Here is a 26,940-nt window from a genome sequence, read left to right on the forward strand (position 1 = left end):
TTTAATTTCATGGCTGCAGTCACCACCTGCAGTGATTTATAAAGTCTGTTATTGTCTCCATTGTTTTTCCATCTATTTGCCATGAAGTGATGGTACTGGATGCCAGGATCTTCATTTTTGAGTGTTGAGTTTTAAGTCTGAGTTTTTCACTCTCCTCTTCCACTTTCATCAGGAGACTCTTCAGTTCCTCTTCACTTTCTGTCCTAAGGGTGGTGTCATCTGCATACCTGAGGTTGTTGATATTTCCCCCTGCAATCTTGATTCCAACTTGTTTCATCCAGCCCAGCATTTCACTTAATGGACTCCACGTATAAATTAAATAAGCAAGGTGAAAGTATACAACTGTGAAGTGCTACTTTCCCAGTTAGGAACCAGTCTGTTGTTCCATGTCTGGTTCTAACTATTGCTTTTTGACCTGCACACAGATTTCTCAGGAGGCAGGTAAGGTAGTCTGGTATTTCCTTCTCTTTAAGAATATTCCACAGTTTATTGTGATCCACACAAAGACTTTAGCATAGTCAATGAAGCAGATGTTTTTCTAGAATACTCTTGCTTTTTCTATGATCCAAAGGATATTGGCAATTTGATCTCTGGTTTCTCTGCCCTTTCTAAATCCAGCTTCAACATCTGGAAGTTCTTGGTTGACATACTGTTGAATCCTAGCTTGGAGAATTTTGAGCATTACTTTGCTAGCGTGTGAGATAAGTGCAATTGTGCGGTAGTTTGAACATTATTTGGCATTGCCTGTCTTGGGAATGGAATAGAAACTGACCTTTTAAAGTTTTGTGGCCACTGCTTATTATTTTCAAATTTGTTGGCATAATGAGTGCAGAACTTTAACAGCATCCCCTTTTAGGATTTGAAATAGCTCAAATGGAAATCCATCACCTCCATTAGCTTTGTTCATGGTGATGCTTCCTAAGGCCCACTTGACTTTGCATAACAGGAACTCTGGCTCTAGGTGAATGATCTCACCATCATGGTTATCTGGGTCAAGGAGATATTTTTTGAATAGCTCTTCTGTGTGTTCTTGCCACCTCTTCTTAATATCTTCTGCCTCTGTTAGGTCCATACCATTTCTGTCCTTAATTGTTCCCATCTTTGCATGAAATTTTCCCCTGGTATTTCTAATTTTCTTGAAGAGATCTCTAGTCTTTCCCATTCTGTTGTTTTCCCCTATTTCTTTGTATTAATCACTAAGGAAGGCTTTCTTCTCTCTCCTTGCTATTCTTTGGAACTCTGCATTCAAATGGGTACATTTTTCCTTTTCTCCTTAGCCTTTCTCTTCTTTTCTTTTCTCAACTATTTGTAAGGCCTCCTTGCAAAACCATTTTGCCTTTTTTCATTTGTTTTTCTTGGAGATGGTCTTGATCACTTCCTCCTGTATAGTGTCATGAACCTCCATCTATAGTTCTTCAGGCACTCTATCAGACCTAATCCATTGAATCTATTTGTAACTTCCATTCTATAATCATAAGGGATTTGATTTAGGTCATACCTGAATGTTCTAGTGGTTTTCCCTACTTTTTTCAATTTAAGCCTAAATTTTGTAATAAGCAGTTCAAGATCTAAGCCACAGTCAGCTCCTAGTCTTGTTTTTGCTGACTGTATAGAGCTTTTCCATCTTTGGCTGGAAAGTAGATAATCATTCTGATTTTGGTATTGACCATCTGGTGATGTCCATGTGTAGAATCTTGTGTTGTTGGAAGAGGGTATTTGCTATGACCAGTGTGTTCCTCTGGCAAAACACTGTTAGCCTTTGACTTGCTTCATTTTGTACTCCAAGGCCAAACTTTCCTCTTACTTCAGGTACCTCTTGACTCCCCAGTTCAATTCCTGGGTTGGGAAGATCTGATGGAGAAGGAAAAAAGCTACCCAGTCCAGTATTGGACTGTATAGTCCATGGGGTAAAGAGTCGGACAGGACTGAGCAACTTTCACCAAATACGGTAAGTAGTATGTAAATAGGCTTGCTTCTTACTCTACTAAGCCATTACTGTTTGGGAAGGAGTAAGTATTTTGAGTCAATTGAGTAAGAAGTTGAACAAGATTGCCTTAGTCCCACCACTAGTTTTGAATTCCTCTAGAATTACTTCCTCCCTAGGATAGATCTCACTTGCTGGAGGAATTTTCTCTATGTTCCTGCCATCTTCACCTTTAAGTCTAACCTATTTGGCTTTTCCCCAGATAGTCTCTCCATATTTCTCTTTTTGAGCTGGAAACTGTTCTCTGCATATTGCTAACTGTTTGCTTGCCTGTACCTGTGGGGAAGAGGGTAGGAGTGCTTTTTTGTCTTATTTCTTATTGGCTTGGCCTCACTATGTCTCAGGAATGGGACTTTCTCAATGATAACTGCACCTTGCCCATTTTAAGAGACCTCTGATAACTCTGGAATCGGATTGTGAACCCAGAACCATTTTCTGTCTCTTCTCTATGGGGTGGAAATTTTTCTTTTGCTTTCCCATGGTTCAGTTGGTCTTCACCTGTGTTCTGGGGGTGACAGGGTTGGAGACCCTTTCTTCAGTAGAATCATGTTTTCATTTCTTCAGGGAGAAGTATCTGAGTAAGGGTTTGAACCATTTTCCTATTAATGGCTACTTCTTTCCTCCAAGCCTGCTTTGCCTGCAAAGGCTTTTAGCCTTTTTCTGGTCTCTCATTCTGGGCCAAACTTTCTTATAAGCTTCTGCTGAAGATCCATGGATAAAGGGCTCTGCTTATATTTGAATTTGCCTTATGTTTGGAGCTCTTAGACTTCTATGCTTTAACTCAGTCTTTAGTAATTCATTAAACATGTTATCCAAATGTGTCTTACTGTCTTGTGTGTCTTCCTCCCATGTTCTGCCACTAGTGAGCCAGTACTTGCATCCTGTCTCTCTTTGGTGGAACATGCATTTTCTTAGATGTCAGTCTAGTGTTTGCCTTGCAACTTCAACTCTGATGGGTTCAAAGAAATGTATTCTTTTGTAGATTATCCATTTTCTTCTTGTTGCTAAATTGTGTTTGGCACTCTTCCAGCATCTTAAGTGGAAGCCAGATGTCATTTCTTCTCTTTTTATAGCTATTTCTTCAACTTATATTTGTTTCAAACTTTAGATTCTTAACTATCAAGAATGAAATCTACAAAACTTTCCATTTTAATTCTATATCTTTGGTTTCTTTTTTTAAAACTACTTTTTATTGGAGTATAGTTGATTTATAGTGTTGTTAGTTTCTGCTGTACAGCAAAGTGATTCAATTATACATATACATATATCCACTTTTTTTTGTTTCTTTTGCCATGCTGCTTAGTCACTTCAGTCGTGTCTGTCTCTGTGCGACCCCGTAGACGGCAGCCCACCAGGGTCCCCCATCCCCAGGATTCTCCAGACAAGAACACTGGAATGGGTTGTCATTTCCTTCTCCAATGGATGAAAGTGAAAAGTGAGTTGCTTGTATATTTTTGAGATTAGTTGTTTGTCAGTTGCTTCATTTGCTATTATTTTCTCCCATTCTGAAGGCTGTCTTTTCACCTTGCTTATAGTTTCCTTTGTTGTGCAGAGCTTTTAGGTTTAATTAGGTCCCATTTGTTTATTTTTGCTTTTATTTCCAGAATTCTGGAAGGTGGGTCATAGAGGATCCTGCGGTAATGTATGTCGGAGAGTGTTTTGCCTATGTTCTCCTATAGGAGTTTTATAGTTTCTGATCATACATTTAGATCTTTAATCCATTTTGAGTTTATTTTTGTGTATGGTATTAGAAAGTATTCTAGTTTCATTCTTTTACAAGTGGTTGACCAGTTTTCCCAGCACCACTTGTTAAAGAGATTGTCTTTAATCCATTGTATATTCTTGCCTCCTTTGTCAAAGATAAGGTGTCCATAGGTGCTTGGATTTATCTCTGGGCTTTCTATTTTGTTCCATCAATCTATATTTCTGTCTTTGTTCCAGTAGCATACTGTCTTGGTGACTGTGGCTTTGTAGTAGAGCCTGAAGTCAGGCAGGTTGATTCCTCCTGTTCCATTCTTCTTTCTCAAGATTGCTTTGGCTATTCGAGGTTTTTTGTATTTCCATACAAATTGTGAAATTATTTGTTCTAGCTCTGTGAAAAATACCATTGGTAGCTTGATAGGGATTGCACTGAATCTATAAATTGCTTTGGGTAGTATACTCATTTTCACTATATTGATTCTTCCGATCCATGAACATGGTATATTTCTCCATCTATTAGTGTCCTCTTTGATTTCTTTCACTAGTGTTTTATAGTTTTCTATATATAGCTCTTTAGTTTCTTTAGGTAGGTATATTCCTAAGTATTTTATTCTTTTTGTTGCAATGGTGAACGGTATTGTTTCCTTAATTTCTCTTTCTATTTTCTCATTATTAGTTATAGGAATGCAAGGGATTTCTGTGTGTTGATTTTATATCCTGCAACTTTACTATATTCATTGATTAGCTCTAGTAATTTTCTGGTAGAGTCTTTAGGGTTTTCTATGTAGAGGATCATGTCATCTGCAAACAGTGAGAGTTTTACTTCTTTTCCAATTTGGATTCTTTTTATTTCTTTTTCTGCTCTGATTGTTGTGGCCAAAACTTCCAAAACTATGTTGAATAGTAATGGTGACAGTGGGTACCCTTGTCTTGTTCCTGACTTTAGGAGAAATGCTTTCAATTTTTCACCATTGAGGATAATGTTTGCTATGAGTTTGTTATATACAACTTCTATTATGTTGAGGTATGTTCCTTCAACTCCTGCAGCTCAATTCCAGAAAAATAAACGACCCAATCAAAAAATGGGCCAAAGAACTAAATAGACTTTTCTCCAAAGAAGACATACAGATGGCTAACAAACACATGAAAAGATGCTCAACATCACTCATGATCAGAGAAATGCAAATCAAAACCACAATGAGGTACCATTTCACACCAGTCAGAATGGCTGGTATACAAGCAATAAACGCTGGAGAGGGTGTGGAGAAAAGGGAACCCTCTTACACAGTTGACAGGAATACAAACTAGTACAGCCACTATGGAGAACAGTGTAGAGATTCCTTAAAAACCTGGAAATAGAACTGCCTTATGACCCAGCAATCCCACTGCTGGGCATACATACCAAGGAAACCAGAATTGAAAGAGACACGTGTACCCCAATGCTCAGTGCAGCACTGTTTATAATAGCCAGGACATGGAAGCAACCTAGATGTCCATCAGCAGATGAATGGATAAGAAAGCTGTGGTACATATACACAATGGAGTATTACTCAGCCATTAGAAAGAATACATTTGAATCAGTTCTAATGAGGTGGATGAAACTGGAGCCTATTATACAGAGTGAAGTAAGCCAGAAAGAAAAACACCAATACAGTATGCTAACGCATATATCTGGAATTTAGAAAGATGGTGATGATAACCCTGTATGCGAGTCAGCAAAAGAGACACAAATGTATAGAACAGTCTTTTGGACTCTGTGGGAGAGGGAGAGGGTGGGATGATTTGGGAGAATGGCACTGAAACATGTATAATATCATATATGAAACTAATTGCCAGTCCAGGTTCAATGCATGATACTGGATGCTTGGGGCTGGTGCACTGAGATGACCCAGAGGGATGGTACGAGGAGGGAGAAGGTAGGGGGGTTCAGGATAAGGAACATGTGTTACCTGTGGTGGATTCATGTTGATGTATGGCAAAACCAATATAATATTGTAAAGTAATTATCCTCCAATTAAAATAAATAAATTTATATTTTAAAATAATAATAAAGAAAATATTAATACTAAAGAAGTGTAAGATTAATAAAATTTACTTGAATCAAATGTAAAAAAAAAAAAGTGAAAAGTGAAAGAGAAGTCACTCAGTCATGTCCATGGACTACAGCCCACCAGGCTCCTCCATCCATGGGATTTTCCAGGCAAGAGTACTGGAGTGGGGTGCCATTGCCTTCTCCATCTTTTGCCATATAAGTCATTATATAGTATTTAGTAGAGTGCCCTGTGCTTTAAGTAGGTCCCTATTAGTTACCTACTTATATATAGTATTCTTGACTGGATAATTCCATGGATGAAGGAGCCTGTCAGGGCACACACAGTCCATGGGGTCACAAGAGTCAGATATGACTAAATGATGACAATTTAAATAGTGACAATTTTTATAATTTGTCAAATTTTAAAATTTGACACATAAAATTTTACAATTTTTTTTTTAAATTTTATAATGGCAATTTAATAAATAACAATTTAAATATAATAGTGTGTTTATGTCAGCCCCAGTCTCCCAGTCTCTCTCTCCTCACCCTTTCCCCCTTGGTAACCATAAATTTGTTTTCTACAACTGTGTGTAGTTTCCAAGTGCTAATCCCTAGTATACATATTTTGAAATATCTTGAAAGATAAAGGGAAGGACTGAAGATATGAGAAAACCTGGAGACCTGATTACTGTGCCATTTTTCAGGTTTTCTGGGTCAGAGAATTCAGGTGAGGTGGGGGTTGGGGAATAGCATTTGTTCTCCTATTTAGGACTTGGGAGAATACGTGAATGCTAAGGGCAAAATTTCTGGGCCTATTAATAATTCTACCTTCTTTATCGCTTGGCATCACTGTCTTATGTTGCATTTTGTCCAGAGTTTTAAATGCTTCCACAAATTTGATAGATTAGTGAAATAACCTCAGAAAATGATAACTCAAGGAAGAAACTGGTATTCATGTTTGATAATAAACTATATCATAAGGTTATAGACTATGCTAGTTTTTCAGATACATAAACCTTTGTTAGTAATTACATTAATTTTTCAGTCTACTATAACAAATTACTATAAACTGGATACCTTAATACAACAAGAATTTATCCTCCCTCATTTCTGGAGGCCAGTGGTCTGATTTCAAGCTGCTGGCAGGGCCATATTCCCTCTGGAGCCACTGAGAGAGAATTCTTTATTTCTTCCAGATTCTGGTCACCATCAGCATCCTTTAGCTTGCTTGGCTTGTATGTCACTCAGATCTCTGCCTCCATCTGCAGAGCAGAAAAGTAGTTTTCTCCTGTTTTTATTTCTTCTCTTTTATGTGTTATATCTTCTAAGATATAAGTATTCTAAGAATACTTATAATTAAAAGTAGGGCCCAGCTAGAAAATCCAGGATGATCTCCTTATCTGAAGATCCTTAATTTAATTACATCTGCAAAGACTTTTATCCCAATTAAGGAAGCATTCACAGATCTGGGGATTAAGGCTTTCAGAGGCTACCATTACAGTAACAAAGAATTCAGATCCGTTGTTTGTCCAAAGTTGTTGGCTCTCTCACCAAGGCTGACTAAAACAAAGGACTCTCAGGGAACACAAAGTGTTAAAATCTACTTTGAGAGACCCTTTCAAGATTTTGTGGACTTCCCTGGTGGCTCAGATGGTAAAGCATCCGTGTACAATGCAGGAAACCCGGGTTTGATGCCTGGGTTGGGAAGATCCCCTAGAGAAGGAAATGGCAATCCACTCCAGTACTATTGCCTGGAAAATCCCATGGACAAAGGAGCCTGGTAGGCTACAGTCCATGGGGTCACAAAGAGTCGGACATGACTGAGCAACTTCACTTTCACTTTTCAAGATTTTAGCCCACAAGAGCCCCATCCCACTCTTTCTAAACCCCAGTAGTCCAACCAGCAGCTGCTCTATTGCTATAGAGACTCTTCTCATGCTGTCTCTATTTCCTATCTTGACTAATGCAAACTGCATTTTCCTGTTTCTTCTAAGGATTTTAAAATAGTGAATGATTCTTAAAATAAACTGAACTTTTAATCCTTCTTCAGTCAATCGTATAAAATCTGAGATTCTTATTTTACCTCCCTACCTTGAAAAATTATTCTTGGATTGAAATGTGTGGATGCATTGTTGAGCTAACAGATTTTTTGGTTTTTCTTTGACAAAGTTTGAGACTTATATTTTCCATATAACACTTTCTAAATCAATTAAAATGGAAATCATTTAAGATTTTAAAATGTTTACTGACCAACTACATTTTTGGATAATAGAATAATAGGGATGCTAGATAACGTGATGGTTACTGGTATGCTGAAGATGATATCTAAGAATACTCAAGAAGTTTAGAGTCTGGTGTGCTCTGGTTTTTTTTCTGATCTTCTACATTATTTTTATCTCAGTTTGGAGGCAATATGGAGTTTGAAAGCTCCCAACTCAGTGTGTGTATTTCAAAAACCAGGTTTATAACCTAATATCTGTGTAACTTTGGAAAGACTATATTTCTAAACCTATTTCTTGTATGTAAAATTGGGATAACAGTTGTACTATGAGTGCTACATATTAAACTTAGCCAATGATGAAAATACAGCAATACAAAATGAATGTTAAATTTTAAAATAAGATACTGTTATTTAATACTTCCATCTTTTAAAATTCTGTAAAAATTGAATTTTGGCATATTTAATTTAAAGGATCCAACATAACATATAGATTAACATAAAATGAAGCATCTGATAGGTTCATGTAAAATTTCCTTGAACTGCAGTGGATAACGTCTTGAATGATACAGATCTTAGGCAGTGTTACAGTGATACAGATCTTTCTCAGTGTTACTGAGAAAATATGTATTAATGAGAAGAAGAAAAATTGGGAAAGATGTCATGATAAAATGTTTGAGAAACTGGGATGAGGTTGAAGAAGGCAACCCCAAAGAAATGGAAGATAGAGGGAATAACAAAATAAAATAATGTTATTTATTTAACAACTGCTTTCTCCAGATCCTATTCAGGAAGCAAAGACAGGCACCAAAATGTATTTTGGTTTACTTAAAATTCAGTGCACAGATTGTCTTATCTAGTATATTTGGGTCTTCATATATGAACACTGTTGTTTGTAATCACATTTTTATTTCCCAAATGTCTTGCAAGCTGTTTTTGAGACTATAGTCTGATGGTTATATATGAGAAAGATCTGCTTCATACATTTTGGTCAGTTATTAATTTCTTTTAGATTATAGCATGTTTTCATAAATAGAAAAATATAATATTTGTGTTTTAAGTAGGCTCTCTTATCTGGAGAAGGAAATGACAACCCACTCCAGGATTCTTGCTTAGAAAATCCCATGAATAGAGGAGTCTGGCTGGCTACAGTCCACTAGATCTCAGTGAGTCAGACATGACTGAGTGCACGCACGTGCACACACACACATACGCACGCACGCACACACACACGGCTGTTTTATATTATTTTCAAATAATGAAAATTATATTCTAATATCATTTAATAATCACATAGTAATCTTCCATGTATCTTTCGATTTTTTCCATTTATTTTAAAATAGTCATTTTTCTAGTCAAATATGTCTTCATATAATTTGTATTGAAAGTGAAAGTGAAAGTGAAGTCATGTCCGACTCTTTGCGACCCATGGACTGTAGCCCACCAAGCTCCTCCGTCCATGGGATTCTCTAGGCAAGAATACTAGAGTGGGTTGCCATTTCCATCTCCAGGGGATCTTCCCGACCCAGGGATCGAACCCAGTTCTCCCACATTGCAGGCAGACGCTTTAACCTCTGCAACACCAGGGAAGCCCTAATTTGTATTATGTTACCCTTTTTAGTTAAAGTTCTATTAAATTCATATGCTATCTTCATGGATTTATTTTGTTTATGTCAACGTTTTATCCATTTGATCATTTCACATATGTAGCTTTTACTATTTTCATTTAAATCATATTAGTATGCAGATTATTGTGCTAAATGAATGATGTCTTTGTTGGTATTTGTACAATGTTAATTTGGCCTGCTATTACCACTTAAGCTTCCACAATGGCTCAAGCAGTAAAGAATCTACCTGCAATGCAGGAGACACAGGAAACATGGGTTCGATCCCTGGATTGGGAAGTTTCGCTGAAGAAGGATATGGCAACCCACTCCAGTATTCTTGCCTAGAAAATCCCATAGACAGAGAAGCCTGATGGGCTAATCCATAGGGTCACAAAGAATTGGACAATTTATTTATAATCTTCAATTTATCATGTTTATATTTGGTTTGCTGGCTTCCTTTTTAGCTATCAAATAATACTTAAGAATCTAAGAAAATATTTATTTTTAATATCAACATGATGTAAAGGTCAATTTCATAGAGGATCAAAAGATCCTCTATGAATAACTCTGGGTCCTCCCTTCCAAGAATAATTATGCTTCTCTTGTGTAACTGGCTTTCCTTTACATTATTGGTATGCTAGGTTACTGCTACTGCTGCTGCTAAGTCACTTCAGTCATGTCCGGCTCTATGCGACCCCATAGATGGCAGCCCACCAGGCTCCCCTGTCCCTGGGATTCTCCAGGCAAGAACACTGGAGTGGGTTGCCATTTCCTTCTCCAATGCATGAAAGTGAAAAGTGAAAGTGAAGTCGCTTAGTCGTGTTGGACTCTTAGCGACCCCATGGACTGCAGCCTACCAGGCTCCTCTGTCCATGGGATTTTCCAGGCAAGAGTACTGGAGTGGGGTGCCATTGCCTTCTCCATGCTAGGTTATGTATATTCAATAACTGTGTTTGCTTTTGTTTTGGTAGCTAGAAATTGCAGAGTAAAAGCTTGAACTCCTCTGGTTAATATATTTGATTTTTAAAGTTATAATGTGTGAAATTTTTAAATTTATAAAAATTAAGAGATGACTACATCTCGTGTTTTTTAACTTTTCACATAAGTTCTAAAATTACTGACCAGAGAAAACTGTATTTGCACTTGGTTTAACTTCATAAATAAACTGATGACCTTTTAAATATATATCTAATGCATATTATTTGTTTTGCTTCATATATTTAATGTCAGAATATTTAAAAATTCCTTTTATTCTTAAGCTTTTAATTATAAAAGTTATAAATCTTAAATACTTAAGAGTAGGATAGATTCCGGACAGATGAGTTGAATGTCATTTCTTCATAAACAAGGTACATGTAGGACATTATAGGCATATTTTCAATGTACAGTAAAACAACTGGTTTATGTGTAGTTGTCATGTGTAACTGATAATCTTAAACCTGATTCATCCAAGAGTGAATTTATATATAAAATTATCTCATATGCAGCAAAAATTGTTTATTTTGCTATTCTTAAGCTATTCTTATATTGACCGCAGTTTTTTTCCTTAATTTCATTCTAGTATACTTAATCTGTTTCTTTAAAATAATTTAGTTTTTATGACTTCCCTTCAAATAACCCAATGTTAAACAGAAATGAAATTGATTAATTATGCAAAAGTCTTTAACCATGCCTTCTCCATTTTCTCATTGTCATTTATTATGTATGCATTTTCACTTTGAAATTAAGATACTGAATCCAGAAACTGCTGTATTTACATCATCTCTTCACAACCTAGCATAGTTTGGCTATGGGATTTGCTCAATCAATATTTTAGTAATAAATGTTAACACATACTCCTCAGGGAGGGAAAAAATTAAATCTGTCTAGACTGCCATTCTATCAGAGCCTGCTTTATTGCCAGGTTATTATCATCTGTTCTTTCATCTGTAGTCTCAGTTCTGACATAGGCTTTTTTTTTTACTGATTTGCCCAACAAGGATCAAGAACCATTTGAGGATCTCTTAGTCAATACCGTGAGGATTCATGCCTCCAATCTATTTGGTTTGTGCTGTCTACTACTATTAATATATAACCTGCAAACTACTATACTATGTGTAAAATAAACAACTAGTATGTACTATATAGCATGAGGAATTTTCCACACAAGAATACAGGAGTGAGTTGCCATTCCTTTTTCCAGGGGATCTTCCCGACCCAGGGATCAAACCCAGATCTCTCGCATTGCAGGCAGGTTATTTACCTTCTGAGCCACCAGGGAAGCAGTCTCTATCTATCCCTCCCCCTACAATTGCCCCCTGTAAAATATAATCTGTAAAAATACTGAATCACAATGCTACACATCTGAATATGTCTATAATATTATAAATCATCTATACTTTGACAACAAACAGAATAACAAATAACCTGGTTTAGCCATATAAAATTTCTTCAGTTTGAATGAATAGATAAAATTTAGTAACCAACTAGTCTGTTTGGTTTTAGCAAACCCCCAAATAATTTCTACTTCTGTATTCTAAGACAAATTTAAGATACTGCAATCTTTAAAAAAAAGATTGGGACCCATTTAAAATGGCTTTAGATGTGATGAAGTTTAGAAATCAATTCTTCTTATGTCATTCAGTGTCCTTATGTGACTCTTTTTTTCCAGGGAAAATTTACTTTTCAATTAATATATATTTTTCACTCTAAGATTTTCAACCTTGTATTTCTGTGGCTATATTAACTATTATATAGTGTCTCATATTGGAAGACATATTCAATGACACCTCTGAAAACTACATTTCTAGGCTGTAAAATATCTAGAGCTTATTTCTTTTATTGATACAATCAAACAATTTCCTGGAGGTTATAAATCCCTATCACATTGCTTACATTTTTATCTGGGAGTTCAAGAGACTTGCTCAGGCAGGAAGAGAAAATAGCATGTTATATTAAAAGGGCATGAGGAGTATGATTTGATTATATGATTATTCTATGATTTTTCTTCTCTAAAGTAACTATTCTATTTTCCAGCCGTATACTTTTGATGGCTTCTTACACTTGTTAAAAATTCACTTTGGTAAATGTAGAAAAAATACAATTCTGAAAAGAGTTTTTGACTAACTCATTCCAATAAGTGACTTTTATACCTTTGTTTCTTCTTTGGTACTAATATTATGAGACCATTTACTCTTTTTAAAACTTCAAGGAATTTGTAGATGAGGAAAAAAATCACTCTTGGGACTCTGGAATTCTATAAATCCTGGGATTCCAAAGCTTTGTATATAAAATCTAATAGTTCAAACCTAATTCTTCTGACAGACTAGTTTTGGTTGGTGCTGTGTAAATCTCTCTCACACACACACATGGAATTTTGTGCCTTCATGACAGTTGCTCAGTTCTCATCCCTGCCTATTGCCACATACCTTCTGCCTTTATTCACTTATGTTAACATTCTGGATCTTATACATTTTTAAAAAGATTTATTCTTTTTTTATTTTTTGGCTGTGGTGGGTCTTTGCCGCTGCACACAGTCTTTCTTTAGTTGCTGTGAGCGGGGGTTACTCTTTGCTGTGGTGTGCAGGTTTCTCATTGCAGTGGTTTCTCTCGCTTCGGAGCATGGGCTCTAGGCTCATGGGCTTCAGCATGTGGTGCACATGCTTTGCTGTCTGTGCAGTCTTCCTGGACCAGGAAGAGAACCAGTGCCCCTTGTTATGTGAGGTGTTCTAACCACTGCACCACAGGGAAGCCCCAGTTTGTGTACATTTAAGTGCAGACCTCTGTTTTCAGCTAAAACATTACATAAATGTTTAAAATGGAATGTATATGAGCAAAAATACTTTTTGTGAATCTTCAAGGGAAATTTAATCCTAATATGGCCTAATGATCCTGATGAGTGATCTTCTCTAAAATGTATCATTAGGAACACAGAAGTTCATGATACACATGTCTTTCTTCTCAAAAAGACTCACCTCCTTGAGAGAAATTAATCAACAAATCAATAAACCACTAAAATCTGGAGTCCTATGTTGTAATTTTTTTACTCTTAAAAAAAGATTATTTTTAAAGAATTTTGTGCCAGGAGAATAAACTAAACAACAACAAACATAAAAATCCAATGACAGAACCCACAATCATTCCTATAAGTATTATACATAATAAAAGAGAAGGAATGGTAAATAACATTTAAAATATTATCAAAATATAAAATTTATGATAGACATGGGGAAATTATAATTTTAAAAAAAGCTTTTCTTTGTTGAGTAGGGTACTACAGAGTTCAAGGAGAAATTTTTTATGTGAAAATTAAGTGTTTAATGATATGAAAAAAGTTTTAGAAATATAACTGTAGAATTTTGAATGCAATTAAATATTTCTTCTTTTCCATTAAAAAATACCTCTGGTTGGCTATACAAGAGAAGATTTCAATGAGGGTACACTATTTAAGTCACATTTTCATTCTGCTTACTAGAACTGCTGCTGATGGTTCCACTATCAAGAGTTCTTATCATTTTGTCCTTGGTCTGAGCCTACTATTATAATCTTCATGTTATGAAGTTGACTTAATTTGTCTTGGCAATATTCATTAAACATCACAGGTATATTTAAAAGAGAGCATTCAAAGAGGCTATGCACCCAAGAATGAATGGACTTGAGATTTTAGAAATTACAGTCCACTATCTGATATAGAATTTGCAGGTTTGGATTTGGGTTAACTAGTAGATGGGGGTCACAGTCAAAATGTATTAATGAATAATGCCAAAACAAATTAAGACCTTTTCATAGTATGAAAATTGATACTGGACACAGACCAAAGAAAAAATTTTAAGGAATCTGATAGCAGGGCTATGTTTTAAATCTATTTGTAGTATTTCCACAAATACATGATTTTTGACCAGTTAATTCAGAGAAAATTTTAAGAGTTGTAGTTGAATGAATCATGCTTTTCATTTTCTTTTTTACGTGTTTTTTGGATTACATAAACAATCACATTCATGAGATAGGTTGTATTTGCTAGTGAAAGTTCCTTGTTTTTTCCATAAGTAATGATTACACCATAATTATCCCAGGTGCTCGAGCCAGAAAAATGAAAATCATTTTGATCTCTCTTGTTATTTCAAATATGTCAAATTGCCACTAATCTATCCCATTATTCCATCCTCACTACAATTATATATGCCTAGGACCTCATTTCTTGCTTAAATTATTGACCCGAACTGGTTCGTTTCAATCTGCTCTCTATAGTTGTCATGATCTATATAAAACACACATTTGATTCTGTAACTCTCTGCTAAAAAAAACTTTTATGGCCCATACTTCTTATGATGTGTAGCTTTAAGTTCATGCTTATTACAGTGTAAAGCCTTAGGTCTTCATCATGGTATAAGAGGCTCTGGGCCATCCTGCCATTACTTACTTTTCAGCTTCTTCCTTTGCCAGATGCCTTCTTTTGTTCATGTTGTTGTATTCTGCCTAAAATGTACTCCTTTTACTTCTTCATCATGGCATATAACTGTCAAGATTCAACTCCAGTCTCTAGAAAACTTTCTTGGGTAACACTTTTAGTCTAAGTTCTATAGCTCTTCCCTATGTTTCATTTGTAATTTTGACAGCCTGCCACATATAACTGCTTTAAAATTCTTCATTAACACTATTAACTGGAGGATTTTTGCAGAAATAATGCCTGTGGCCAGTGATTTGTTATGTAAATGAATATGGAAATGTCTCCAGTCAATAATGTTTGGGTAGCAAAAGACATATTAATATGTCTTTGCTCAATAAGTTGCTAATTAGCATCCTATAAATCACCATGATCCTATAACATAAGATGTATTCAAAATTATTTTATTTTGTATTTGAGTATAGCTGATGAACAGTGTTGTGATGGTTTCAGGTGGACAGCAAAAGGACACAGATATACACATATACATACTGAGTTTCTTTTCCATTTTTGGCTTGTAATACCTTAACAAGCACAATTAAGAAAGGGAAAAAAATATGTAATCGCATATGAACCAAAGTCATGAAATTTGTAGGATGAGACTTTCCCTTTATTTTTAGGCAAGAATTTGAGTCTTTATACATAATAAAATATAACACAGCAGTGCATCTCAATCCATTTGTTCCTAGATGCATAACATGCATAAATATCCAGTTCCTCATCTTGTAATTTTTCACAAGAAGGTATTGTATTGGTGAATTGTAAGGATTTGGATAATATACATGAAGGTGCTTACCACAGCATTTGACACATAGTGAAGATATATTGAATACATTTTAAAAATGGTCAAAGGAATATAATCGTGTTTGAATTCAGTTTGATTAGTCTCTAGTTCTGTAATCATTGACAAGATAGACTCCAGAGTCTCATCTTTACCAGTGGAAAAAGGGTAAGGGTAAGACTATTGTGAATATTTAATTCTATTGAGGTATAGTTGATGTACAATATTATATAATTTTTCAGGTGTACAATGCAATGATTTAGAATTTTAAAGGTTGTATTCCATTTATAGGTAAAATAAAAAATTGGCTATATATATATATATATATATATATATATATTCCCTGTGTTGTACTATATATTTTTATAGCTTATTTATTTTATACATAAGTGTGTATCTCTTTATCCCCTACCCCTATATTGCCCAACTTCTTCTCTCTCTCCTCTGGCAACCAATACTTTGTTCTCTATATCTGTGAGTTTGTTTCTTTTTTGTTATAGTCATTGGTTTATTTTTTAGATTCCACATATAAGTAATATCATCCAGTATTGTCTTTCTCTAACTTATTTCTCTTAACATAAAACCCTCTAAGTCTATCTAGGCTATTGCAAATGGCAAATTTTTATTCTTTTTGTATAACAGAGTAGTATTCAATTGTGTGTATGTGGTGGTATGTATCACATCTTTATCTATTCATCTACTGATGAACACTTTGGTTGCTTCTATATCTTGGCAATTTTAAATAATGCTGCTATGAACATTGGGGTACATATACCTGTTGAATTACTGCTTTTAGTATTTTATGGATAAATACCCAAGGCTGGAATTGTTGGGTCACATGGTAATTTTAGTAGTTTTGAGAAACTGAAATGGCAACCCACTCCAATATTCTTGCCTAGAGAATCCCATGCACAGAAGAGCCAGGCAGCTACAGTCCACAGCGTCACAAACAGACAGACCTGACTGAAGTGACTTAGCATGAAAGAAATTATCCAAAGTCCCTGGCATGTTGCAAATCATTAATGTATTAGAGTAGGCACTTAGGGCTTCACTGGCAGCTCAGATGGTAAAGAATCCACCTGCAATGCCGGAGACCTGGGTTTAATCCCTGGGTTGGGAAGATCCCCGGGAGGAGAGCATGGCAACCCACTCCAGTATTCCTGCCTGGAGAATCCCCATGAACACAGGAGCTTGGCGGGCTATAGTCATGGAAGAACAAAGAGTCGGACTCTTAAGCACAGGGCAGCACAGCAGGCACTTAGGGAATGGTTGTTTTCTGAGTTCTCCTTCCTACCCTTGAATCAGCCTAAGTATATAAAGTATTTAGTTAGGTATTCTGACAATAGTCATTATGGTAGACCATTAAGAATTTTAGCGTACAGAAACCATTAGAAAAAGCATCTTCAAATGTTGAAGACAGTGATAAGATTCCGGCATCAAGGGATTTTATCCTTTGCCTTGATTGTTCTTCAGATTTATTGGGGATATATTTGACATATAACCTTGTGTAAATATAAGATGTACAAAGTGATGATTTAGTACAGTTATATACTGAGAAATGTTTACTACAACAAAGTTATTTAACATATCCCTCAACTTATGCAATTAACCTTTTTTGTTATTGCTAGGGTAAGAAAATTCAAGCTCTACTCAGCAACTTTTAAATCGACACTACAATATTGTTAACTATAGTCACATTATATACTAGATTCTTAGAATTTATTTCTCATTTAACCAGACATTTATATCCTTTGAACTATATCTCCTTATCTTCATCATCCACCAGTCCCTGACAACCACCTTTCTTCTCTGTTTCTAGAAGTTTGGCTTCTTAAGATTCTATTATATGAAAGTGAGATCCTATGTATTTGTCTTTCTCTAATTTTTCATTTAGCATAATCTCTCTGGGTTCATCCATGTTGTTGCAAATGACAGGATTTCTTTTTTAAGCCTGAAAATATATTCTGTTAGATGTATCTACCACATGTCCTTTATCCATTGGCTCCCTTGATGGGTGTGTGTGTGTGTGTGTGTGTGTGTATATATATATATATATATATATATATCTCCCCTCTTTTTTGGATTTACTTCTCATTTAGGTCTCCACAGAGCATTGAGTAGAGTTCCCTGTGCTATATGGTAGGTTCTCTTTAGTTATCTATTTTATACACAGTATCAATAGTGTATAAATGTCAATCCCAATCACAATTCATCCCACCTCCCTTCCCACCTTGGTGTCCTTACAATTAAAACTTTTATCTTACTACTGACACATGTATACATTTGTGAACAGCCTTTTCTAGCTTTTGTACTACTTTTTTCCCATCTTAGAGTGTTCAAACTCTTTTATCACATTTAGTTTATTCTAATAAAGTAGAAATTAAAGATTTTGAAACTGTATTGGAAAACAATTAAGAGATGCAGACTTTTTCTATCCAGAGTTAAAGTATTAAATATTTTATTAGTAACTTTACAGTTTTCTTAGGATTCAATTCTTAGTGTTTCCTAGTTGTGTGTGCCTTTTTCTGGCACAAACACAACTTGTTTCCTTGTTTTATATTGAATTCCAAATTCAAATGAATAATATTCTCTTAGCTTTACTATCTATTCCTAGATCTCTCCTCTAGCTCCAAGATCCAGCATTTATTCTACTAAATGACTCAACAATGTCCAGATGAAGGGACATGGTAGTACTTTATCTGTCCAGAATGTGTTGATTACTTATACAGAGCTGAACTCTTCACACAGATAGTGATACAAAACACTTTAAATACTTTCCCTTTCTAAGGGTTAGGTAGTTAGAATACAAAAAGAGAGTCCAAAATGGCAGTGGCTAAAAGAAAAAGAAGAGAAAAGCCAGCAAAAATAGAACAAAGGAAGGTCCGAGGACCAGAGTGAGGACCTCAGGTAAACAAACAGCTCTTCTGGCTAGCGCAGTTTACACAGGGCAGGCTTGGGGGAGGAGAAGAAACATATAAAAAGAGAAGCCAAAATTTAGCTTTGAGCTTCTCTTTTCCTGTCTTTTGTGTCGGCCCACCCTCACACCTAGAGGATGTATTTCCCTTTGCTTGCCAATAAAACTGAGCTATAACACTGGTCCGTCCATCACTTCAAATTTTTGCTGCTGTGATACAGAACTGAGGAAATGACACACTCCCTTGACATATGTAATTTCCTTGGTTCTGTATCATCACAGCCAAAATTTGAAGCAACGGATGGACCAGTGTTACAGCCCCATGTTACAGTTCAGTTTTATTTAGAAAGCAAAGGAAAACACATCCTCTAGGCATTCTGCTGAGGCTAAGTCGTTTCAGTCTTGTCAGACTCTGTGTGAACTCATAGACATCAGCCCACCAGGCTCCCCCATCCCTGGGATTCTCCAGGCAAGAACACTGGAGTGGGTTGCCATTTCCTTCTCCAATGCATGAAAGTGAAAAGTGAAAGTGAAGTCATTCAGTCGTGTCCAACTGTTAGCAACCCCATGGACTGCAGCCTACCAGGCTCCTTTGTCTATGGGATTTTCTAGGCTAGCATGAGGGCGGGCCAACCCAAAAGACTTGAAGAAAAGAGAAGCCCCTGGCTCAATTTTGGCTCCTCTTTTTAGGTGTTTTTTCTCCTCCCCCTGAGCCTGCCCTATGTAAATTGGGCTAGCCAGGGGGGCTGTTTATTTTACCTGAGGTCCTCACTCAGGTCCTTGGACCTTCCTTTGTCTATTTTTGCGGGATTTCCCCTTTGTCTTTTAGCCACTGCCATTCTGTATTCCTTCTTCCTATTCTACCTAATAAAAGCATTCTAAAATAGGTTCAACCTTGAATTTATAACAAGGATATATGATTTAAAATGTGCCCTGTGGAAAAATGTTTAATCATGCAATGCTCTAAACTTAGGTAAGCCTTAATTTCATTTTACACATCAAAAAGTTTTAAGATCTAAGCATTGGTTTGCATTTACTGTAAATTTCCTATTTTGCTGTTTATATGTTGGTTTGTCTTTGTCATCTCCTCTAAACATGTTTCCTATCTTTGTTGATATTACTGAAATTTGATACATTTTTCTTGTCACTTCTAAAACGTCCTCACATCCTTTATTAAGCCTCATTTCCCCCAGATATTTTGTCTCTAAGTGCAGGCCCATAGCATCATTATCTTTTTCATTGGACTTGGAATGAAGTCACATTGAAGGCAGTTATTTCATTTGACTATTCAACTCTAGCATTGTGCCTACTTCATAAAAGACTGGAAATGTGGTTGCTAAAATTAACTTAAATGTTGTTATTATCAGTGTTTGCTGTTGGATACATAAGCTTCCCAAGTGGTGCTAGATGTAAAGAACTTACTTGCCAAAGCAGGACACTTAAAAGACACAGGTTCTATCCCTGGGTTGAGAACATGCCCTGGAAGAGGGCACGGAAACCCACCCCAGTATTCTTGCCTGGAGAATCCCATGGACAGAGGAGCCTGACAGGATACATACAGTCCATGGGGTCACAAAGCGTCAGACACGACTGAAGCAATTTAGCATACATGCATGTATGTTTAGCATCATTTGCAAGATATGAGCTCTCTATTTCATATTTATAATCAGGCTCAAGTTAATAGAAGATACAGAAAAAAATTAAATATCATTATTACGCTATGTGCATCCAATAATGTTTCTAAGATATTAGAAAAGCACACTGAAATATATACATGCCCAGTTTTCCTGTGAGGATTGTTTAAATACAATAAAATTGTATTTATTTTTCTCCATGGTGATTTATTTATAGTTCAGTTCAGTTCAGTCGCTCAGTCATGTCCAACTCTTTGCGACCCCATGAATCGCAGCACGCCAGGCCTCCCTATCCATCACCAACTCCCGGAGTTTACTCAGATTCACTTCCATAGAGTCAGTGATGCCATAAAGCCGTCGTTCCCTTCTCCTCCTGCTCCCCATCCCTCCCAGCATCAGAGTCTTTTCCAATGAGTCAACTCTTCGCATGAGGTGGCTAAAGTACTGGAGTTTCAGCTTTAGCACCATTCCTTCCAAAGAAATCCCAGGGCAGATCTCCTTCAGAATGGACTGGTTGGATCTCCTTGCAGTCCAAGGGACTCTCAAGAGTCTTCTCCAGCACCACAGTTCAAAAGTATAAATTCTTCGGTGCTCAGCCTTCTTCACAGTCCAACTCTCACACCCATACATGACCACGGGAAAAACCATAGCCTTGACTAGACGGACCTTAGTTGGCAAGGTAATGTCTCTGCTTTTGAATATGTTATCTAGGTCAATCATAATGTTTCTTCCAAGGAGTAAGTGTCTCTGCAGTCACCATCTGCAGTGATTTTGGAGCCTGTCTGACACTGTTTCCACTGTTTCTCCGTCTATTTCCCATGAAGTGATGGGACCAGATGCCATGATCTTCATTTTCTGAATGTTGAGCTTTAAGCCAACTTCTTCACTCTCCTTTTTCACTTTCATCAAGAGGCTTTTTAGTTCCTCTTCACTGTCTGCCATAAGGGTGGTGTCATCTGCATATCTGAGGTTATTGAGATTTCTCCTGGCAATCTTGATTCCAGCTTGTGTTTCTTCCAGTCCAGCATTTCTCATGATGTACTCTGCATGTAAGTTTAAGCAGGGTGACAATATACAGCCTTGACGTACTCCTTTTCCTATTTAGAACCAGTCTGTTGTTCCATGTCCAGTTCTAACTGTTGCTTCCTGACCTGCATACAGGTTTCTCAAGAGGCAGGTCAGGTGGTCTGGTATTCCCATTTCTTTCAGAATTTTCCACAGTTTATTGTGATCCACGCAGTCAAAGGCTTTGGCATAGTCAATAAAGCAGAAATAGACGTTTTTTTTGGAACTCTCTTGCTTTTTCCATGTAAAATACTTTCACAATAACAAAATTTAGCTTCTTAATGGATTTTTTCTAACTTGGATTGCAAAAGTCATTGCAAACTATAAAGTATATACAAAATGTCTTATTTGCATGTGGAATGCAATTAACTAACTTCAGCCATTTTGTTCAGGACCATGAATATGCCAGCAAAGAGGTGTCCTCTGCTCAGATATCCCATCAAGTTAGTACTTGCACAAAGAATGCAGTTAACTGACAGCCTCAAACTATTAATTGTTTTAGGGGGCACCACATAAGATCCTTATTCCCCTCCTGCCTGATTGTTCTTAGCAACAAGGCAAAGAAACTTAGAATTCCTTAGAATTCCTTCTAGGGAAGGAAGAATGCTAGAAGGCGGCATATACCCTTTTTTTTTTTTTTTTTCATGGTTTTCTATCTGTGCTTGTGGTCTTCCCTGGCAACCCTAGCCAATGATCAAATACAAGAGGATTACTAGGACCTCACAACTTCTGTCTACTATGGAGCTCATTTACCAGTTAATCTTTGCTTTGGAGCTCTCCATTGGATTGGCCAAGACACATCTGCATAATAATCTGAGGCTCTCCCTAATCACTCCTGTTTCATCTTCCCTTTGTCTTTTATAGGCATACACCTGCAATAGGCCACTTCCATTCATAATTCTATATCAGCATCTACTTTTCAGAGGATTTAACTAACACAGCAAACTCACAGTAGGGTTTGGGGACTAAATCAATTTATGATGGAATTTCACTGGATTTATCATATAAGGTACCATCCAGAAGCAACTGGCCTGGGAGCATTGGAAAGGCTTACGACTGGTGCAGCTGCAGTGCCTTCTTAGTGGTGATATCCTCCAAGATAAGGTATAGGGTGAAAACCAAAGTATGAAAGAATGAGTGTCTCAATTACCAATTATTTTCCATGATCCACTGGGTAACTAATTAATTCTTCCCATCCTCACACCTCTCAGAAATGCAGAGCTAGTGGTCCTAGTCTAAAAATGGAACCTTCTCTTGTCCAGCAGCATACAAGGGCTCTAAAGAGTTACAAGCTACAGGCATCACCTGGGCACTTTTCACTTCTTTCTTATAGGGATATACAGACAAGAAGAAGAGTCACCATGTAAGCAGAAACATCTGACTCTGATCAGCAGGAAGAAATGGAGCTGATGTTGAACAATTGAGAGGAGGACTACGTATGGAGATCTTACAACTTCCTCTTATTCCCTTCTCAAATGTGAATACAAGGGTAAGTCCAGCAATCCTAGTCTAACAAGGGAATGATTCATAGAAGTTCTGAATTCTTAAGCAGGAGGATTTGAGTAGCACCATCAGATAAGCCATGAGATCAGTGGAGGTGATAACTCAGAGCAAAGAGAATTAGAATGCTTAGTGGAGAAGGAAGATGGTAAGTACCAGTCACATATCTGATCTCACAGCAGTGATGAGTTGTGTAGTATCATTCCACTCCTTTCCCTCTTTTAAGCCTTTCCTCAGAAAGAGAGGTCCATTGGAATCTCGGAGAAGCCCCTGCCAATATGTAAAAGGCACAAGGGATAGACGCAGGTGCACATGGAGGTGTGCTGCTCAGATCTTCAGTCAAGAAAGAAATCACCAGTGAGCTGGACAAATCAGCTGATTAGGAAGCCTGTTAGAGATGCTAGAGCTTGGATTCTTTTGCCAACTTGGGACTCCTCTAAAGGGCACTCTTTGTTCTGAAGCTCCTATTATGGTAGCTAAGAATCTGTCATATCTGCACCATGATCTAAGCCTCTCCATGCCTACTCCTGCTTCTCTCCTTTTTCCTTCCTGCTGCATAGGTGTCAGCTCTCCAGAAGGTCCAAAGACTTTCCCTGCTGAATCCTGCTAATCATCTCCCTTTTATCTTTCACAGTCATTACTCCTTGATAAACCTCTTACACTCCTAATTCCATCTAAGTTTCTGCCCCGCAGGGGAACCAATGGACACAGTAGATATGTTAACTTAATGATAGTCACAAAAGCAGTTTAATTTCATAAATTCCCCAGGACCTTTCAGAGACCAGTCTCACATATAGTCCTCACTTAGGATCTGGAACTAATGTAGGTTGCTTTCACCATCTCCGCTGCATCTCATTATGAAGCAGACTTAATAGACTCTTAATTCTGATAAAGCGTCTATCTCTGTAGTCTTGAACTGACAAAACTAAAACTCTCTTTTTTAGTCAAATGCTATAAAAAAAACAAGTAGCTTTTATTACTGACGGAACACACAATCTATTCAAACACGCTATTCAGTAAGATTTTGAAATGTAATTCTTCAACACCATTCATAACGAGTATTAATAACCACAGAACAATGTAGGTGAAAAGTGGGAGTAGGTGTTTAGAAGATACATGAATATAATTTATAGGAAAAGTGCTTTAAAATCGCTGAATGCAATTTTCTTATTCAGGGTATGAAAGTGGGTGATTTTTCTTTCTAGTCCTTTTATATTGCTTTATTACTTTAGAAAAGACTCACCATTTTTGTTGAACTAAGAAAAAGACTTCCTTAAACTTCTTTAAGATCAGTTGATATATGATCCTGAAAGTCATCGTTAGCCATTACATACACACCCTTAAAATTATAAAATGCACTAATATATTAAAAATATAAATGATACAGTAGAAAGTGGCTATATAGTGAAAATGTGCTATAGTTTAAATACAGTAGAGGGATGAAAGTTCATTTGAACAAAATTGGGACATAATTATAATAATAAGGTACAGATTAAAAAATGCTGTCAGATAAAAATGTTAAAATACCTACTTACATAATGAGTTTCTTAATATAAAATATTGGATCTTTGTCATAATGATTTTAGAAATAGGAATATAATATATATTTAAAATATACATTATATGTAGAGAAGAGATTGTTACTCATATTGAATGTAGTGTAGGCTCTAAACAGTATATGCTGCTTCCTGAGTCATAGTGGGATTGAATTAACTACTACATATGAAGTATTACTTGCTTTGTCCACAAACAGATTTGAATTGAGGGTTCCAGAGGAGAACACCATAATTATAGAAAAAGGAAAAAGAGAAAATAAGTTTATAAAAAATCAAGTACTCCGAGTAAAAGGAAAAGGCCAGAGATATATGTTAATGTGAACATCAGTTCAGTTCAGTCACTCAGTCGTGTCCGACTCTTTGCGACCCCTTGAATCGCAGCACGCCAGCCCTCCTTGACCATCACCAACTCCCGGAGCCCACCCAAACTCATATCCATCGAGTCAATGATGTCATCCAGCCATCTCATCCTCTGTCATCCCCTTCTCCTCCTGCCCCCAATCTCTCCCAGCATCAGGGTCTTTTCCAATGAGTCAACACTTCACATGAGGTGGCCAAAGCATTGAAGTTCCAGCTTCAGCATCAGACCTTCCAAAGAAATCCCAGGGCTGATCTCCTTCAGAATGAACTGGTTGGATCTCCTTGCAGCCCAAGGGACTCTCAAGAGTCTTCTCTAACACCACAGTTCAAAAGCATCAACTCTTCGGCGCTCAGCTTTCTTCACAGTCCAACTCTCACATCCATACATGACCACTGGAAAAACCATAACCTTGACTAGACAGACCTTTGTTGGCAAAGTAATGTCTCTGCTTTTTAATATGCTATCTAGGTTGGTCAGAGAAATCTGTTTAATTCAACATTCCATTAGAATATCAGGAAAAATACTCTGTTGAATCTGTTCTAGAAATACTCATTAAAAAGAAAATTCAAGAATAACATACTGAAAGAAACACAAAATCAGACCCCTTTGCCCTGATGTATCTGCCTTTAGTCTAATTATTTCTTTAGTGCAGATTCCCTTGCTTAACATCAGTGTTTATTTTCTTTTTCTTCCCCACATTTCAAACACATTTTATCTTACCTCATTAAGTAACATGAAATCTTATTTTTTCTCATACTTTCAGATAGGCTCTTTCTCTGTCAATATGTCCTTGTTAGTAAATACTTTATGTGATGTTTGGGTTGCTAAACTGGCTATTATATGGGCACTTCTCACAAATTATGTGACAATAAGAATTAGACCAATTTGTGAGCACACAAAGTTCTTAGTTAAAATGGAAGTGGTATAGCAATTACTTTATTAAATTGTAAACTAGATATTTAAATTAGTATGGATATATTTTAAATTTTTATAAATTTCCACCTTTTTTAGTCTTTTGACTAAAAAAAAAAATTCACGGCATGAGAGCAGTGAGTTCAGTTTTATTTGTGGCTGAGGACTGTAACCCAGGATCATCCCACCTGTCAATTGTGAGGAAGAGCTCTGAAGATGTGGGACAGGGCTCACACAACTTTGGTAAAGGAGGTGCATGCAATCAAACACATATTTGATGCTAGTCATGAGGAGCAGATATCTTTATTAATATTAATGATTTTAGGGCTTTTCTTGGTATGAGAAAATCTAACATATTGAGTTCATGAACATTTCCCTTGAAATATCTAACAATCTGATGGCCTATTCTCCCAGTTTTTCCCAGAGCATATAGTGCCCCATTCCTGATCACTACCTTGAATTCTCAGGGTGTTGTTGGAGGTCAACTACAGTGGCTAATGGTCTAACTAACCCTTATAGAACTGGATGATGAGCAGTATTCTAATTTGGTGTACGTGATATATTCAAAGTGTAACATTCATATAGAGCATTCCTAGAGTAAATTTTACAGTACAGTGCAATTCATGAATTTTAGAAAGTACATTTACACTTATGAATACAGACACACAAAAAAAACACACTACCTAATGCTGAAAAGGAAGAAATCAGGACTCAATATCTCTCATTGCATAGAAAAGGAAAATAAGGTTTAAAGTAGTTAAATAAAATTGCATAGACATAATCCTGTTTTTTTTTTTTTTAAAAAAAAAAGAACTTGGCCTTAAAATGCCATTGCTATTAGACCATAAGTGGCAAAAACAAACTTATTAAGAGATGATTGCTTTAGATATATATGAATTAAATATATTTTCTCAGCTTATAGTGTCATTTTAGAAGATATAGTCCAAAAATAAGCAGAAATGGGATCCCCTAGGGACCCTCTAGACTGGATGGTGGAATAGAAGGACCTGAGCATACTTCTTCCCATAAAAACACCAAATTCACAACTCACTACAAACAACCATTGACAAAAAAGGACTGCAACTTACCGAAACAGACATTCTACTTACAAAGACAAAGAAGGAGCCACAATGAGCTGGTAGGAAGGGTGCATTCGTGATACAGTTAAATCCCATACATGTCAAGGGAGTGACCCACAAGCTAGAAAATAATTATATTGTAAGAGTTCTGAGCCCCACATCAGGCTCCCT

This window comes from Oryx dammah, unplaced genomic scaffold (genome assembly GCF_014754425.2).
Source record: "Oryx dammah isolate SB20612 unplaced genomic scaffold, SCBI_Odam_1.1 HiC_scaffold_11164, whole genome shotgun sequence".
Lineage (NCBI taxonomy): Eukaryota > Metazoa > Chordata > Mammalia > Artiodactyla > Bovidae > Oryx > Oryx dammah.